Genomic DNA, 20,169 nt, shown 5'->3' with positions numbered 1-20,169 from the left:
GAGTAGTGGGCCAAGATCCTTCCTGTGTGCAAACTTAGTGAAAAACTACAGTGAACTCTGTAATAGTAAACAAAACTACTGTACCAAATATCAACACTCATTTTCTCAGGTGTTCAAATACTTACTTGTAGCTATATCACACAAATACATTGTTAAAAAATCATGAATTGTGATTTCTGGATTTTTCTATTTACCGTAAATTCCGGACTATAGAGCGCAACTGATTATAAGCCGCACCCATCACATTTTAAGAAGTAAACCGATTTTGTACATACACAAGCCGCACCTGTATATAAGCCGCATGCGCCCACATTTAAACATGTAACACAAACACAAAATTAACCCAACCCCGACTTCAAGTCCAGCGATTGAAACTATATGGGGGTTTTGGGGTTTTTAAGGGTTATTGATCTATCTTCGTTATTCATTATCCATTATCCGTTATCGGTCAGTTCATTATACGCTACAAAGCCTAGGAGCCGGGACACTTACTCTCAGCCAAAAGGCTAAGCTAAGGTCCTAGCCCTAAAGCCTTATTGCGATCATTGCGAATGCACCGTTCCCGGAGGTACTGCAATACCGGGCCGATGCGTGGAGTGGACAGAGCAAGCTCTTAGTTGTACCCATATAAAGTACACAGTCCAAAAATCACAGCCGGATCATAGCCGGGACACTTACTCTCAGCCAAAAGGCCATGTCCTTCATTAGAGTCCACAGTCCAAAAATCACAGACGGCAAAATGAACGGAAAATGATACCGGTACTTAAGGTTTGATGCAGACCTGCAGAGTCTGGGTCCCATTAAAAGTAATCCAAGGAAAAAAGTGTATACTTCCAAAGGTAAGGGTGAGAAAAATATGTAAGATGAACACATTTACTGAGGCAACTCCTTTTTCTCTAACCAACTTTTTACCCCTTCTTCTTTCCTTGTCCGTCCCTCACCTTTAGCGGTCCCTACTTAAACTCGGCACCTTGCGTTTGTTCCGCCCCTCATTTTTCGTTCACACGTGCAAAACATATCAGAATAAGTGTCTAAAATAAAGACAAATAAATACTTTACAAAAGTATACAATTGCAAATACATATTATACATGGGTTACACATATTTACAAAGAAAGACGGTACACCGAGAGAGTTTTCAAAGTTTTAATAATAATAATAATATAACTTTGACAGGGCAGTTAATGGTAGCAACACTCGAGCTTCGCTGGCGGCCTTTAAAAAAATTACATAAATTGGCCGCATCACTGAATAAGCCGCAGGGTTGAAACTTAGGGAAACAATTAGCGGCTTATAGTCCGGAATTTACGGTAGTTTATGTCTCTCACAGTGGACAAGCACCTATGATGAAAATTTCAGACCCCTCCATGATTTCTAAGTGGGAGAAATAGCAAAAGGGTGTTCAAATACATATTTTCTTCACTATAGCTCATCACCCGTATCTAATGATCTTATGTTAGGCCAAATATTTTGTTTTTGTTTCTTTCTTTGCCCACAGTGCAAGGGCAGGAGTACGATGAGATTTATGTGTGGGAGATGTGTGTGCGCAGTATTGCCTGTGGTTCCCGGAAATTATTTTATGCTTACTTTCCAAGAGATTTTAGGGCATCTTCCAAGCTCCTCCTGTTAGTTTTACATTATTAAAGAGCATAGTTTTAAAGCTCGACAAACCTCTGCCCCGAGTTTGTGAAATTTTATGACAAAAACAAGGTTATAGCCCTATAATAGAGAAGGACCCAGCCAATGAGAGTTTTTAGCTTATCCCGGTTATTGATTTAAATGCATGAATTATTTTTGGATGTTGAATGAAAAGGCGATAGACAACAATGTTCCTGTCTAATTCCTCTCATCCCTAATGAATGTTTCATCCTTCTCCTTTTCTCTCTCGCTCTCTTTCCCTCCCTCTCTCTCTCTCTCTCTCTCTCTCTCTACCTGTCTGTATTTATGATTTCTCTCTCTCTCTCTCTCTCTTCCTCTCTCTCTCTCTCTACCTGTCTGTATTTATGTATTTCTCCCACCCTCCGCTCTCTTTCTCTGCCTCCTCTCTCTCAATTTCTCTCTAACCCTATGTTTATCTCCCTAGTTCCTTCCAGCTGTCTTCCTCCTTTTCGCTCTCTTGCTCCATCTCTCTCATTAACTCTCTTCACCGATCTCCCCCTCTCTTATTACTCTTATTATCTATTTTTTTTTCTCTCTCTATTGTTCTCCCATACTGCATCTCCCCATACTTCTAGTTTTCCATCCCTCTCTCTCTCTCACTCTCTCTCTCTCTCACTTCATCTTACCATCTTTCTCCATCTGTCTCTTCTCTGTGTCTCTTTCACTATTTCCTCACACACTCTCTTTCTAGCTTTCCTTGGTATTTGTCTTCTCACTCTCTATTTCTTTTTCTCTCTAACTATCTCTATTTAGGTCTGTTCTCCATTCTGTCTCTCTGTCTCTCTGTATCTTTGCCTTCCATTCTCGTCAACCTTTTTTATTTTCCTCACTCTCGTGTGCTTTTTTTTCTCTCTGTCACTTTATTTTTCCCACTAGTGCTTGTTTTTGTTAATCTGATTGGTCTGTGAAAACAACCTTGTGACAATATAGAATAGAATAGAATAGAATAGAATAGAATAGAATAGAATAGAATGTTCCTTTATTGTCATTGTTACAAAATGGGTTAACACATTGTGACAATGAAATTGGGCATGACACTCCAGTTTCACACATTCACAGTGAGGTAAAAAAGCCAAGAAGATAAAGGAGCAGAGAAGATAAGGTTATAAAACAATGAGGATAAGGTTATAGTTATAATTTACACAATATTTACACAAGAAATGTCGGCATGTAGGATGTTACATACAGTTTGGTATCGTAAGGGTTTGTGCAATTATAAATTTGGTGCAAATATAGTCATCATAGTGCAAAAAATAGTCATAGTGCAAAAAAATAGTCATCATTGTGCAAGGTGAGCAGTAAACATAGTGCAGTCAACATGTGCAAGAAACATAGACATGAGTACCATTTTACGTTCGTATGAAGTAGTGTTTTTGCAAGAGTTTTGCAGTTTTTTGTGCGGTGATATATATTTGTCTGTCTGTCTGTTTGTCTGTCAGGCCAGCTATTTATCCCTTGTTGTCTTTCTCCCATTCTCTCTCATTCTTTCCTCTTCTTGCCCCCCCCCCCCGTCTCTCTTACTATATATTTATATTCTGTATATATAATATTTATCTCATCTCATCAGCTACACCGCTTATCCTCAGTAGGGTCGCGGGGGTGCTGGAGCCCATCCCAGCAATCATCGGGCAGTGGGCAGGGGACACCCTGAACTGGTTGCCAGCCAATCGCAGGGCACACAGGGACAGACAACTCACTCGCTCATTTACACCTAGGACAATTTGGACCGGCCAATTCACCTGAAATGCATGTTTTTGGAACGTGGGAGGAAACCGGAGTGCCCGGAGGAAACCCACGCAAGCATGGGGAGAACATACAAACTCCGCACAGGAAGTCTAGAGCTGGATTTGAACCCACGCAGGAGGTTCCCAAGACATGAACTGTGCCGCATATGCGCTAACCACTGCGTCGCTGTGCTGCCATATATATATATATATATATATATATATATATATATATATATATATATATATAATTTCCCTCTCAAACTCTATGCCTCTGGCCTTCCCTCTCTCTCTCTCTCTCTCTTTCTGCCTCCTCACATCCTCGCTCTATCTTCCTTGTCTGCACCACAGCCACAGGCAGACTGGAGCTCCATCTACTGTATAGCACAGGGCTCTCCGAAGGTGCTGAGGGAGCAGACGGAACAATGTTTGAATTGCAGCAAAACGCAGCTCCCGTCAGCCCCCACATCAAAGAAACTCAATTACCAACAACGGGCCTTAATGAGACCGCCATGACTTGAAAATGCAGGGACAGCCTGTGTTCCCAAAAATTGCAACGTGGTTACGAGAGGCTGCGGTAGAAAGACAACAGTCGTCGAGTAATATGGCTTTCTCTACATGCAGACTCGTTGACTTTTCAAGCTTTGCTTGAATTGTGCATGAAGGGGGCTTCACATAAGAACTTCCATTAAGTCAGCGTGAAGGAATCTCATGAATATCAGTAGTCGGTGTTTATTGAAGGGCATCTTAGATCAGTCACACTCTAACAAGCATTTTTTTCTGCAAAATTGTTTGAGCTTAGCTTAACAACAATGTGTGATTGGTTTATTTTATTTGTTAGAATTCATTTGTCATGCGGTTCCTTGTGTCTCTGTAGTCCAAGTTTTATCGTGGCCACCAACGTTTATGACCTCGTTCCCTCAAGTCATCCAAAGCAAGTTGCTCCGCCTCATGTGTCTTGTTCAGAAGTCTCTTGTTGTCTCATTAATGAGTCTGGATTTATTTAGCATTACCTTTGTGTCATTCCTCTTGTGCCTCATTTTTTTCACATTATTAGTTATCTTTTGTGGGTTCTGGTTTTGGTTTTGTTTGTTTATTAATTATTTTTCGTGTGTTTTGAATTAATCCGTCTTTTTTGAAGTTGATAAGAACTGTCACAAACCAGAACGGACACAGGACTCAATAGCGTACGTTTCTCAGTTTTTATTTGAAAAGAGACGGAGAGTAAGGCTTGCTTGCTTGATCCGAGGACTGATTGAAAACAGGAGCGAGCGAGGCTGAAGTGACACTTCCGTGTCAGACGAAGACAGGCGGGAATAGTAAGTCGTATGGCCGGGGCTGGAGATCAGAGGCGATGTCGAGTTCGTAATCGGGGTCGTAGGCAGGAGGCAGCCAGGTAACAAAACAAAACGGGTCAGGTAACAGGAGGCAGGCAGAACAAACGTAATCAGGTCCAGAAACAGGTCAATAACAAAGATCAGGCAGGAAAAAGGCTTAGCAGAAACTGAGTAGGACGGGCCCTGCGATTGGCTGGCAACCAGTTCAGGGTGTCCCCTGCCCACTGCCCGATGATTGCTGGGATGGGCCCCAGCATCCCCGCGACCCTATTGAGGATAAGCAGTGCAGCTGATGAGATGAGATGAGTCGGACGGGAATGCTCTCTGAGTGGAATGCAACAGTTCACAACGATCTGACAGTCACTGAAAGGAAGCCGGGGGTTTTAAAAAAGGAGTGTCCACCAATCAGCTGTCCGAGCTGTTGGCCCAATCAAGCCGCCCCAGGTGCTCCAGATTGGCAATCACGACAAGAACGTAGTGAACATTGTTTGCAATAAGATTTGACATGGAACTCCAGGGTAAACACTTAATCAGAACTTAAACGATAAAACAAAGATCAAAAGAATGTCAGGATCGAGGGGCAAAAATATCTAAAAGGTTGTGCTTTGAGAATGGCCAAAGTTGAAACAGAAGTGCAGTGTAAAGTAATCCAATAATGGTAACAGCAACAAAATTCCCAAATAAGTCAAAAAGTAAGAGGAGATTTTTGTTTTTGTATAGTAGCAGCAATTTTTTTGATGGCACACCACTGACTGCCTGTTCTGCTTTCCTCGACTAAGGTCAATCTGTTTTTGCATTGTTTTCCCTTTTAATGAATGTAGGGACGAGGCCCCCAGCCGACTCCACCCACAGAAAAATCCACTCACAGGATGTGACCAGACTCTCCAGCTGTATAATAATGATTTGAAACCCAAACTGTTCATATGTAATCAAACGATTAATTATCCGCATTTGTGTGTCATGTTCAGGCCAGGAATTATTTTACTGCTTTAATGCCTTGTTGCGACCATAAAATAAAATGTTGCCTATTTTTAAAAATTATAATTTTTATCATAATTATAATCCAGCAATTGATGAACATTTTTGGGAAATTCTCATCAGTAACTGACCGATCACAGGACCCGCCTGCGGTGACAGTGACGTCATTCCCCTTTTAAAAGCAGACGCTCAAACTGCTTTCTTCCTCTTTTCCTGCAAGCTGCATTTTTGAGATTCTCTGCCCAGGAGACCCAAAAAATGGGTATCTTGGGTAGCAGGGAGAGGGGTGGACAGGCCTTTTTCCCCGTCAGACTCCATGTAGCCACAAACCAGAGCAGGCCGACTCACATGGGCCTGGATCAGGGTGGATGACTGGGGTCTCCAGCGTTGGAGCCTGGTCACACCAGAATCTCGAGGCTGCGATATTCTGTGGTTTTCGCTGTCTCTGTCGCCTGGATGAGGACAACCGGCCACGAGGTCCAGATCAACTGGAAAAAGGGACCTTGCTTTTTTCATCCCCTGTGGGGCCATGTGCCTCTCACCAATCAGACGATCATTTTATTATTTTATGATTGATTATCTTAAAACTGGATTAAAGATCAGTACTTTCATTATTGCTACCCCCCTCTCCTTTCGCTAAGGGGCCGGTCACACAGACATTTGCGGCTGAATCACGGCCAGAAATTTCTGCCTTTGAGGCGGACGCCATTGGACGCACTAAGATCGCCATTCAGACGAGATACAGCGGTGCTTAACACGCAGTCGAAAATTCGCGCGCAGGTGGCAGCGCGAAACAATTTGGCACTGCTCAAATTTTCAGAGCGCGGGCACACAGCCTTTCACGAGCGTACTGAGGCTGAACCACGGCCAGAAATTTCTGGCCGTGAAGCAGATGCCGTTGAGCGCTGTTGGACGTTTAGAGACCGCCATATAGACGAGATAGAGCAGTGCTTTACTCGCGGTCGGAAATTTTCACGTGGTTGGCCGCGTTCAAAACTTTTGAGCTGCTCAAAAGTTTGAGCGCGTGTTAAACCACGTGCCGCACACGCGGCCAACACGAGGAAATGACGCGGAAATGACGCGCAAACGACGTGCTCTGGCCGCGGCCAGGGCGTGCTTACACATGGGTAGGACGGGAAATTTCAGCGGGTAATCGTGGGTGGAGCATGATAATAGCATGTTTTGCGCCTGTATCGCGGTGTTATTACGTGAAATTAGCGTGTTACGCGTGTGACAGTCAAACGCCTTTCTCCGCGAATGCCGAGCATCAGTTGTGCTCGTGACGTCAAGGGGGTGAACATGGATCCCCGTCAGCGTAGTTTCTCTTCATTTCGAATAAATCTTTCGGTGCATTCGCAATGGTCGCAACAAGGCATTAAAGCCAGGACCTTAACTTGGCCTTTTGGGCGGCTGTGATTTTTGGACTGTGTGCCCAAGAGCTTGCTCTGTCCACTCCACGCATCGGCCCGGTATTGCAGTACCTCCGGGAACGGTGCATTCGCAATGATCGCAACAAGGCTTTAGGGCTAGGACCTTAGCTTAGCCTTTTGGCTGAGAGTAAGTGTCCCGGCTCCTAGGCTTTGTAGCATATAATGAACTGACCGATAACGGATAATGGATAATGAATAACGAAGATAGATCAATAACCCTTAAAAACCCCTTTTGGCCGAGAGTAATAATCCCGGCTCCTAAGCTTTGTAGCGTATTATGAAATGATCGATAATAGATAGTGATTAAAGAAGATAGACTAACAACACCTTAAACCCCCCCCCCAACCCCCCCCCCCCCCCCCCCCCCCCCCCCGTCAGCGTAGTGACCTCGTCTTAATCCAATTTCATTTCTTGACATTTCTTTTCAAGATAATAAAATAAAGATGATGCTATTGCTTGAGATCTTGATTTTCACGGGACTGCGTCTTGTGCGATTATGATTTTTACAGCCCGGTTCTGAGATTTGCATACCCTCGCTACTACAAACACATTTACCTCGTTTCATCTCTCTTTTAGGGAAAGTAATGGCGAACATAAAACTAAAACCACTTCGTCTTGCATTTGTTGGAAATGAAATACAATTTAAACCATTCCGTTTTTGTTGTGAACGTAATCGAACCGTAAACTCTCCCCCCCTTGCGTGAACGCGCATTCTGCTGCGCTTCCAACGAAAGCGATCGTATTCTATATAAAACGTTTATTAAAACTATAATGCGAGCTAATTATAACAATTGAGAGATCCTTGTCTATATAACGCGTTTATTTAAACAATAAAGTGCGATCGTATTCTACAAAATGCGTTTGTCAACGCGGATGAAAAAGTCACCAACGTCAATGCACGCTTCCAACAGAAGCGATCGCAGCAGAATGCGCGTTCACGCGAGGGGGTGGGGGGGTGGATGTGTTGCGTAGGAGTCGGATTTGGGCACAACACCGGCTCCACACGAGAAAATGACGCGATGAGGAAGCGGAACAGTCGCCGGCGTCTTTTTTCCGGCCATACCACAGATGAACGGCGGGTTGGCCAAATTTGCGCATTTTCCATCCCGGGCAACCACGGGCAAAAAAAAAACGCAAAATTTTAGCCGTGATTCAGCCGCAAATGTCTGTGTGACCGGCCCCTAACACTGCAAGCGATTGTGTCTTATTTGATTAAAATTTTCCTTGTTGTGTAAATAAAACGTAGTTTTTTAAAATTAAACACGTGCGTTATTTCTTGCGTGTGTGTTTTATTTTTCTTCTGGACTGATCATTATTCATATCAATCAACTGAAAAATCGGTCAATTAAAGCTAGAATTCAAATATGTTTGGAGTATTGCTTCCTTCATGATAAATGCTAGATAATGTGAGGCTATGTCATAGTAAACTGGGTGGGAAACCGTTGAGTTTGATTTTGAACCGAATAAATAAGATGTAATGCAAAGTTCTCTACAAGATATATTTTTTAAAAGATTGCTGTATGATTTTTCTTACCTATAATGTCAAGTAAGAGTACAGTAGACTATGTTAACCCACAAAAGAAGCATTGAGACATGTTTTTGTTAATTCATAATTATTCTTTTGAAACTGGCAACACATTTTTTTAATCCAAATCAGCAAATCTATGGTGAAATGGGTTGGGCTTTTTGGGGGGGATATTCAACTCAAATACTGTACATTTATAGTTATATTTTTTCAATTTGAAGCTTTAATATTATAAAAATAAGGTATAAAGAATTATGATGCTGATATATTGGACATTTTGACAAATTCCTCGAAATGAATCAATGTCCTATACATGTGCAGAATGAAAATCATATAATTAACACAAATTTCTTAAATGATACATCTGATAGTCTGACTCAAATACATTATTAATTCATACTTATATTCATTTGCAATTACAATTTGTAGAAAAAAAGCCTTCAACTTTGATAACACACATGCAAATTTAAACTGTATTTAACATTTTATTTTATATCTGAACCGTCCTAATCAGTAAGAGAAGATGTGAAGCGTCTATCAGTGGGATCAGAGTCTATATTTGATATTCTCGCACACTCCCTGAGCGCCAGAGTAATTATCACCATGTCAGAGTCTAACATGCTCATTTGGCTTCGTCTTTTAACTAATTAATTTGAATTAAGTGTGTGAGCCTGTGTGCCTGTGTGTGTGCTCCTGCGAACAGTGTTGGCAGTAAAGCGTTACTAATGAATGCATTCCTGCAGTTACTTTTCTCGGTAACAAGTACTGTGTAGCTAAAACGGGTGGTAAATAAATCATTCTAACAATTTACTGACCAATTTAATTAAAGAGCAGAGTTTATTATTTTCAAAACTCGGCTCACCTTTTTAGAGCACCACATAGGTTTTTAGATCGTTATATCAGGAAAGCGGATGAAAAACCTTGTTTAGTTATTCTGAAGGGTGGCTACACACACTTTAGGTGAATTATTGTTCCCGTTTTGACAGTTCGATATACTTTAATCAAGACTCACACACTCTTAGATTTAAAATAAAACAAAAACTATAAGTTGAGAACTTAATCTGGCACCATTTGGATAGACAACGACATCGGCTTGATTATTATGTTATTGTATTTTGATAGAGTTCCCACTTTTACGTCACACCAATAGCAATACCGAGCAACAATGGGATGTTCTGCGAAGTTCTCCGATGATGAAGATGACAGCCCAGCCTTTATGTCCTCAGCTGTAGAGCGATAAGGAATCCCGGTAGACTTGTGACGAGGACCACAGGATGTAGGGTGTTGAAGGACAGGTTGTCTGCTGGTGGCTTGGGGCTTCTTTGAGGTCGCTGGCTTTGTCCCAGAGGTTTGGCCGCTAGCTTGATCAAGCTTGGCTGCCGACCTGGCAAGGCTTGCCGGCTGCCTGTTGAGCTGAGACCTGGCCAGGCGCTTGGTCCAGCTTTTTCCTGTTAGGACATCCCTCCTGCCTTGTGGCTGGCCAAAATCAGACTGCCCTTTTGAGCTGAGACGGGTACCAGTTCTCGGTTCCCGTCTCTGGGACGGACCCCCTGTGGTGCAGTGGTCATGGAAACCTCACATTCCAGCAGTAACAGTCAGATAACACATGTGATTGACTTCAAACACAGTATTCACCTCACAAGTTTTGCCATTGTTTGATCATTTTCTGACATTGCAAAACGAGATCCTGACCAAACATTGAATACTCTACAACTGTAAAACATTATCGATAGAATATTGTAACTTAACTGCCGTTACATCAGTGTGCGTTACTCTTCTACTTTTTAAAAGTCCGTAGATTATAATGTTTTCTATACTCTGATGATTCCGGGGGCGGCAGTGGCTCAGGAGGTAGAGCGCTCGTCTTGGGATCAAGAGATCGCAGTTCGAATCCCGGCTCCTCCGTGTTACATGTCGAAGTGTCCTTGGGTAAGACACTGAACCCCTAATACCCCCAATAAGCAGGTTAGCGCCTTACATGGCTGCAAGGCCGCTATTAGGAAATGTGGAGCACATTGTAAAGCGCTTTGGGAAGTCATTGACTTGAAAAGCGCTATATAAATGCAGATCATTCCATTTCATTTCATTCCCTCTGTCTCATAAAATAGTATGTAACCCTTTTCCCACCAGGAACACAAAGCTGAATACAACAAATACGGATGGTGGACTAGTTTATCTCTATCTACAAAATAGAGCTGATATAGTTATGGTGGCGAAGTACAAGGACCCGTAATTTCTCCCTCCTGATATTATTTGTACAGTATATACTCTAGGCCAATTATAAAACAAAATACTGATATCAGGGAGTCAGTTTATATGTGCCTATTTGGTTGTGTGGGCAGCGGATAGGGCTTGGCTTATACAAAAAACCAAAATCAATTAGCCAAAAGTGAACACAGAATTGAAAGTAAAAGTGTGCTGGAATTTGGTCTTTTTATTGGTAAAATAGCTTTTTCAATACTTCATGCATGGATAAAAACATAAAACGGCATTACCCTTGAACAGCAAAGGAAATATTTAAATAATAAGATAAAATGGATATGGAGTGTCTCAGTTTAGTGTTGGTTTGCAAGCTCTCAAGCTTGCAGAACCTTAGCGTTTACTGTTTCGACAGGTTGATGTACATGTTTTCTCCTGTCTATTTTGTTTTGTGGAAATTTTTAAGCAGTTTTAGTGGGTCGGCTTCAATGCCAGTATATACGGTAATTTGTTTGCATGTTTGCCCGCAGGGAAGAGTAAATCATTTCATCAGTGTTGCATGTTGTGCATATAACATATTTGAGAATAGATTGGAAGTTGATTTGAGTTGTAAACAGTAGTTACCTTCGGAGTTACGCGCTAGTTTTGGGTGTCAGTCATACAATTACCTTTTAAAAGAAATAACTAGTAAATGTCACTAATTACTATTTTTCAGTCACGCACCCAAATCTGCCTTACGAGGCAGCGACACTGTCTGCCGCTTATCTGAATGAAAGCTTGAATTCTTATGACGACTTGTTTTTATTTTCTCTCTGTGCCTGATTCCCTCGTATAAAAATGCCAGGGGGAAGTGACTCACTTCCCTCTGGGGAACGCTTATCAAAACAATACACCAGCCGTCATTCAAAAAGAGGCCTGCAAACCTCCTACAAAACATATCCTCTTGTGTTTTTTTAATCCCTATTGTCTTTTTACCTCTTCTTTTAATCCCCAGGGGATTCTGTTCAATTCATTTTATTGAGCAAATGCAGCTCTAAATGTGTTGAAACAAACCCCAGAATATCGGAGGCGAAATGGGTTCAAGTGTTGGCACCGCTGTGCACCCCTGCCTTTGTGTTGCCAATCCTTGTAAAAAGTTAATGTAAAGGAGGATTCACAAGGAGCAGCCGGTGATGAAATTATGGTGTAACTGATGCCAACGTGCCAGAGCGGAGAAGCGAACGCTTGGCCATCTGCGGCTTTGAAGGAGGCTTTTCCCTTCACACCACACGCTGCAGGAGAGGACTCCTGTACGCTAGTACAGTACGAACCCTCGAGACAATATTGCATTGCGTTTAGTAAAGGGGAAAAAAAAGACTGTGATGAAAAGTTAATTAAAGAGTGGGAGGTTGATTTTTAGAATATTTTATTGAGAATCAGACTTAAAAAAAGAGTATTTCTGGTGGGAAAAAACCCTATATTTGAATTTTACGAACAAATTCCAATCGGAAGAGTGTGGTTTTTGGTGTGGTATTCAATTACAATTACAGAAGAAACAGATTGGATTGTAGTGCTGAAACTGTGTAATATTTTGGTGATTGAGCGATAATAAAAAATACGGAGTCAGTCGAGGGAGGCAGTTGAGTCTTTCACCTGCCATCAGGTTACACTTCTTTCTCATTTAACTATGATTTATTTATTAAAATTGCTGGATTTTCACATTGCATTATAAACACTATTAATACATTTAATAGATAAGTAATTACCAGAGTAGGGCAGTAGTAGCAAGTGAAGCAATCCAATATTCTTTTTCTCATTTCTCATTTTTTTTTCTCTACCTGTTGATGCTTTTATTCAAAAGGAGTCTTTATGTGTAAGTTAAGGTAAGACAATATAACACTTGTAGTCTGTATACTGCTTTCTTGCTCTGCAAATCAAATGATGAATAAGATGAAGGTTGATTTAATTGTGAATTTGACAACCTTATCACACATCACTGATTGCAATTGTGATGCTTTTTTTATAAACAGTCATGTTTCTTTTTTAGATAATACATATTCTTTAAGGACATTTTGTTCATTTTTAATCGCATTTCTAACTGATTTATGAACTGGGGAAAAAGGATATTGATTGAGTTGGAACAAGTAGATTATAATAATAATTATGGGTTATAGAAAAGAGATGGATGAACGGATATGAATTATCAAACTTCACCTCGGGCTCTCTCTCAAAATTGTTTTCTTGGGGGAGGTTTGGTTCTTATATTGGGGTAGCATTAATTCCGGAGTATAAGATGCTACTTTTGTCTACAATGTAAAATGACTGCAGCTTACCATATCATGCAGCTTATTCCTCTTTTCTTTTTTGTTCACAAGGAGAATGCAGTCTTCAGCGGATTTGGAGGCGACGAGTCCTATCCACGGTCCCTGTTTAGAACTGTTACAGACAAGGGGAATTTGCATTGCAATGGCCCGCAACAGGTGACGGCCCAATGGGATTTCTACTCAGTGCTCTGAATGTCAAAGTCAAGAAGTATAATGAAGCGCCGGAGTAACTATGACTCCCATCGGCAGCCAAATGCCTCGTCATCTAATTAGTGATGCGCAAAAATGGATGGACAAAACTTTCCACTGTCCCCATGGAGTAAGATCGCGATCGTGTCAGAGTCAGCGGGGAAATGTCTAGAAAAGCAAAGTTGAACATTTCAATCAACTAGCGCAGCAGTAAATATGAATTAAATTGAGATTGACATGTATTGAAGAGCGCGACAATAGCATTTAAAAAAAAAAAAACCTCAATGTACTATATTAGCTGAAATTCAGAAGGCCGATTCTATATTTTTTTATGTAGTAGTAGCAATACCTGGTCTTTCACATCAATTTGTTATGTGCACAAAGAAGAGCTTAGGCTCATGTGACTGATCATGCAACGAAAAATAAGAAAAGTGGTACTCTTTGGTCACTTTGAGTCTCTGTAATTAGTATTTTATCCATCCATCCATTATTTGCGGCGCTTATAGATCGCAGGGTTACTAGAGCCCATCTCAGCTCTCTTCAGGCAGTGGGCAGGGGACACCCAGAACTGGTTGCGAGCCAGTCACAGGGCACACAGTGACATACAAACATTACACCTAGGGACAATTTGGACCAGCCAATTAGCCCTCCATGCATGTTTTCAGAATGTAGGAGTTAATTGGAGTGCCCAGAGAAAACCGACGCAAACACTGGGGAGAACATGCAAAATCCACATGGGGCGGCTGCAGTAGTTGGAATTGAATCCTGGACCTTTGCCCTGTGGGGCAGCATGCCAACCACCTAACCGTCGTGCCGCCCAGTTTGTATTCTTCCCTGTGCTATTATTTACTTGTTTTATGTTGCACGACAATACAGCGACATCTAGAATTCAAATAATACACTATCTCCTTTTAAGCACACTTTTTCTTAATTCCCAGAGTACTTGCCCTCTAAAATGTTTGCACACTCCACTAAATGTAGATGTTAGAATGATCGGTCAAAAAATATTAAAGGGATAGCATCTACAAGGAATAAAAAGCAGATAAAGTGGAACCTCGGTTTTCGAACGCCTCTCAGTTCGAACAAATCGGAGTCCGACCAAAAATTTCGAGAAATTCTTGCTTCGCTGTTCGGTCAAAAAATTGGAGTTCGAACGCCAGTAATGCAGTAGTGCGTACGCTAGGATGCGATGCTGAGCGGCGTACGGGTGTAGATCGCTCTTTTTGTGACCAACTGTTATCGCGTGTGGACTTGTTTCGTTTTGCTTTCGCTTTTAATATAGGTGTACCAAGTGTTTTAGCCCCTAATTATGCCTCTGAAGAAAGTCAGTGCAAGCAGCAAAGTTGCTACAGGTGGAAAAAGAAGAGTAGTGCGTACAACTATTGCATTTAAAAAAGAAATAAGAGCAAAATATGAAGAAGCTGTGCTGATCTTGCCAGGGAATACCCCACCGTCCACCTGCGCCTTCTGCTGACCACCACAAAGGTAAGAAATCCTATTCATTATTCTTTTCTTTATCGTTTTTTTTTTATTTTTACACGTTCGTGTTAGCGGAATCTTTCGTACGGATTACGATAACGCGAACGTACGATTAGCCTGGGTTAGCTTTGTTTACGTTAAACATTCAAGTTTAACATTCAGGGTGTTGGAACGGAGCCCAACATTCAGGGTGTTGGAACGGAGCCCCCTTTCCAATGAACCGCTCACCACTTGTTGTGGAGACCCGGGTGCTAAATGACTTGTAAACGACCTGATTTTTTTAATTTTACACGTTCATGTTAGCGTAATCTTTCGTACGGAAGATCACGATAACGCGAACGTACGATTAACCTGGGTTAGCTTGATGTTTACGTTAAACATTCAGGGTAAACATTCAGGGTGTTGGAACGGATTAAAGCGATTTACATTATTTTTAATGGGAAAATGATTTTGGTGATCGAACAGGGTTCTGGAACGGATTATGGTTGAGAACCGAGGTTCCACTGTATGACTATAAAATAGAATGTGTTAAATAACATGTGTGAGGGCCTCAATTTTCGATGTCATTACATTTCTCAATGATGGTCTCGATTACATACCTTCATAAAGAACACGTTGAAGTTTATAGAACAGATGGCAAGCAAATCTCTTGCGGGGTATTGCACATAGCCCCTCTTTCTCCTTCTCCCAGACCCGGTATGATTACGAATTAATGCGAGACTAAAGCAGCGCATCATGCATAATAAAAAAAGTGTACTGTCGGCAAAAAATAGCAAGGCACAGTGTAAACAATGGGGGTGTAAGAGCTCAGAGGGGGAGGCCGCATAAGCCAAGGCACCAAGATGCCAAAAAGATGTTTTGGAGAGGGGTTAGCTAGTGTTGCCTATTACTATAGCAACAGGAAGACTTGGCTGTTTCAATCAGCTTTTGCTTGAAGAGGGAAGCTGAGGATAGGCAGAGAAACCAGTGCTGGGAAGCCGGCAAAGCAGCGCTGGTTTTACTAATGAGTGGACTGAGACTTGTTTGGCTTGGGCCCTTCTGTCCCACATCAACGCGTCCTTCCTGTCACTCTGCTCCTAACGCCCTTGGGCCGCCCGAGGGTCGCAACATGCTCGGGCAGGGCTGACAAGCTCCGTCTCTTTGAGGGCTGGAGGAGCAAGTTTGCATTTCGATAAGCCCTGCTCTGTGGTCATATGCTCTACTTTGTTTGTGAGTACAATGGTCCCTTCTACATGGGAGATTAATTCATTCCCGGACTGATCTCGTATCTAGAATTTCTCGTATCTTAAGCTTAATCACCAATTAATAACTGAAAACCAATTAGTGCATCAATAAAAGATACATCCTTTATTGAACACACTTTTATTGAACATAGTGTTGGGTCAGTAACTTTCGTTCATCTTTTTGGGACAGTCAAAAAACTAATAGTTAAAAACAAGTAAGCACTTTTTATCTGTGTAATCCAGTGGTCCCCAAACTATGGCACCCCACATTTAGGCTGGCCCCCTGAACAATATCAGAGAGTGTTTTGACGTTGTTTGTAACATTGTTTGTTACCTAAAAAATTACAGTAGTTTGGTAAATGAGATGTAAACCTGGGTCACGGTAGTGAGAGTCCTGAACTCAGCATTGGGCTACCAATGATATAGGTGATACAGAAAATTACATTGGGTTTTAACTTATTATCGCACTATAGTCAGGATAACAGAGAATAATGTCGCTATTGTTGTGTTACAATGACAATAACTACTGTATTTTCGCGACCTTAAGGCGCAAATTAAAGTCTAAGATTCCTTCAAATTGTGTGGCGCGCCCTAGCATGCAGTACATCCTGACTCTCATGCAGAGCGACAGACATAGCTGAGGACACAATGCCGCTGCCGTTTACACTGCAGAGCTTAATGCTCAAGTCTGATTTTTTTGGGTGAAATCCCATTATTTTTTTAGATCGTTCACAACTAAATGCTACTTCTGTGCGTCTCCTGTGAGTTTTAAGCATCTCATGTTTGACTGCCATCATATCCCGTGTGTCATGATTGCTAACTCTGGTCACCTGGAGCAATCATGTGGGCGCCTTCTGATTGGCTGACGTTCCGTTCTTCAGCGCAGTTCTTCGTCAGAGTATTACGATTGTAACTCTGTGTGACTCTCCTGATTGCCCGTTTCGTCTAGAACTCTGTTTACCTGTTTCTGCCTGCCTCCAGCCTGACCTGCTTCCGTCCCACGCTACGATCTTCTCTCCAGCCCCGGTAAACTCGACCTGCTTGACTTCCGCCCTCCGATTGGCCACACGATCCGAAGCCTTCTTTCCGGCTCCGCTGTTGACGGCTGACAGCCATCTCGTCTCCCGCAAGCCCTGATCGCTTCCCCAAATAAATAACTGAAACGAATGTTCTGGGGTTTCCTGGTCTGTTCTGGTCTCCTGATACCGTGACGTCAAATGCAATACATCGTTAGCGGAAGTGCTCATGGATGGTAACGCCGTAGTGTATCTAGCAATTCAAAAGTTATTGTGCGACAGGAGGCTGAACCTAGTGGTTACTGCAATATTAATAAAATGTCCCTCCATTGAGTGCTCTCTGTGTTTTTGTCCGCAATGGTGTGTTGTTTTCTACGCTACGTGGAAGAAAATGAAAACTTAACATCCGCAAGAGAATTGGAGGTTAATGAAATGAAGGTTCGCAAGTGAAGGAAGCTGAAAAACGAACTCTGGCATATTATTTATGTGTTTTACTTTGTAATCAATACTTAAATAAACCACAACCAAACTCAGTTTTGCTACCACTGTATTTTTAAATACACGCACTTGAATCCCTTGTTGTGCCGGAAAATGACCCCCCTGCATTAAATATCCCCCTTGCATTTCTAAAATGTGTTTGTATCTAATTTTAGGGGTAATGTTAGGGGTAATAGCACAGTAAAGCACCTTATATGTGCAAGTGGGAACAGTTCATACAAACAGAGGACACCTGAGCCCAATTGTGCGGGTGCGCCCTCTGTAGTGTTAAATACAGAGAACCAGTTGCGCCCTTTCACACAGTGCGCCTCATGGTCGTGTTAATACGGTAACACAGATACCTAATTGGAACTACCGGGTGTCCCCCTCAAAATGCATACAGCTTTTCGCAGCGGATAACTAAATACTTTATTCTTTTTTTTATAGACTGAACCTATTGAGTGATATCAGCCAGCCTTGACTTAGAAGAAAGGAATGTACTTTTAAATGCTACTGGAAGTATGAAATCGCAGTGGAAGTGCAAAGAAAATTTAGCATGGAGTTCAATAAAGTACGACCAACACGACAAGGAAAGTCTTTGTGGCAACCTAGTCGTGAGGTCGACATTTCTAAATTATCTGTCCATCACATCATGAAACATTGTCAGTAGAGAAGTTAGATTCCAAGATTAGTCCATGCTCTTAATGCTTGCTGCAAAGACTTTCTTGGATTCGTGTAAAACTTTCAAGAAATCCGTCCTCATTTATGGGGCTTGTTGGTCAGTTCCAAAACTTATCTCTTTTTTGAGATATTGTAACTCATGTTGGTGGTTCTTTGATGAACTACTGCGTTCTCTATCAATATTCTAGGACATTTCCTTCCTTCAAAGTCAAGACTGGCTGCCATAACTCAGTTCAAATGGTTCAGTCTATACTGTATAGCAAAAATACAAATAATCTGTTTTTCAGCTGCTAAAATATTATACATTTTTAGACACCCTGTATTCAAAATCCTCCCCATTCTTAGAAAAGCCCCAGCTCCACCTATGGTAGAAAAGATTAAAGTGTCCACCAATATGCTAAGCTACAGGTATGGTGTGCGTTTGCTGATACGATTTGTGTTTGGGGCTAAACCAACCTTTTGGAATTATGGCCGCAACAAAATCGCTCAAGCTGCAATCTGTTCTTTTAGTATGTTACAAATGCAAAGGAAGAAAACGTGACACGCTTTCATGTACGTGTGCTGTTTGTGTATGTGTATTCTCGTGCATGTGAGCAGATGTGGTTCCTGCAGTAGAATCACCATCGTGACCAGACCATCCAATTTGGTGAGGCTTCCAAAAGACGGGAAATGGAAGGAGTAATTCAATATGTGTTTGAATAAACATGAATGTATTTGTCAGATTTTCAATTCAACAAGTGAAACGGCAAATGTTTCTCTCACTGGTTTTAAATCGCAATTAATAGGTGAAGAATTGAAAGTGACTTACAGGCAATGTTTCCTCTAATTTTCCACGGGTCTGAGCGTTCACACAAAGTCGGTGAGCAGCGCTTGAAACAACAGTGAGCAACCATAATCCCAAGTGTGGCAAGATAATTAATTATCAAACATGTCCAAAACTTGACATCAAGTTACATTTTGCTGAGTTTCCGGCAATGCAAAATTATTTTTCTCTTTTGAATGAATTGACTCATGTACTATTGCAAAGGTTGGACGGCCTACAAACATCGTTTGTTCTTACAATTCTTTCACAAGATATCCATTTCTTTTTATTTCCTGATATATTTTGTCGCATAATATTAACATTTTTGGGGGCTTATTTAGTCAGTTGTAAGATACAGAACTGTACTTAATCACATTTTTTAGTGGAAGTACAATGTTGGCAACAAGATTGACTTGATATAATTGGAAATTATTTAAATGCAACACAAACTTTTTCTTCTTTTTTTGTGTTTTTTTTCTCCTTTTTTTAATTCTTTTAAAAAAAAAGTCTCATTGTGTTTATTTTTTCCGAGCTGTTGCTTTTTTCTTTTTGTTCTCTCTTTACTTTTTTCCTACATGTCTTTCTTTTCTTTTTTTCTGGCCTTTCTTTTCTTTTTTTCTGGCTTTTTTCTATTTTTTTCCTTCTTTTTTCTCTTGCTTTTGTCTCTTTTTTCTCAGCTTTTCATTTTGGTATTTTTTCCTTTTTTGTTCTATTTCCCCCTTCCTTTAAGCCATTTTGTGCATAATTTTACATAATATTTGGTCATGTTGGGATTAAAGAAGCAAAAACAACCCGAAGAGCCGTTTAGGACCCGAAAGAGCCGGTTCCTTTTGGTGAGCCGAGCCGAAGAAGCCGGTTCCCAGACAAACTTTACTAACTTTACTCAACTTCGTTCTCCTTCGATTCGACTTCAAAATACCGCATTTAGGACACAATGTCAGGGGAACCCGTGTATTTTTACCTTCATGCACTGTAACTTTGACTAGAGTCGCTTCTTAATTAGTAATTTTGAGCCCTCATTTTTGTGCTCTGGCTAGATTTTCTTGTGCGCCGAGAATGTGCGAGCAGTGCGCAATTGCGCACGCGCGCATCTTAGAGGGAACACTGCTCACAGGGCTATTGATTAGAATTTCCTTGCTGAGTAAATT

At 41.4% G+C, this 20,169-nt stretch overlaps 1 pseudogene; it reads right to left on the bottom strand.

Moving 5' to 3' along the window:
* Positions 1-546: 546 nt before the first annotated feature.
* LOC148358593 (U2 spliceosomal RNA) lies at positions 547-701 on the bottom strand (annotated as a pseudogene).
* Positions 702-20,169: the final 19,468 nt, after the last annotated feature.

This window comes from Urocampus carinirostris, chromosome 10 (assembly GCF_059441175.1).
Source record: "Urocampus carinirostris isolate Australia breed hairy pipefish chromosome 10, RoL_Ucar_1.0, whole genome shotgun sequence".
NCBI lineage: Eukaryota > Metazoa > Chordata > Actinopteri > Syngnathiformes > Syngnathidae > Urocampus > Urocampus carinirostris.
Note: the sequence above shows the minus strand (reverse complement) of the source record. Positions and strands in the feature narration are given on the sequence as shown.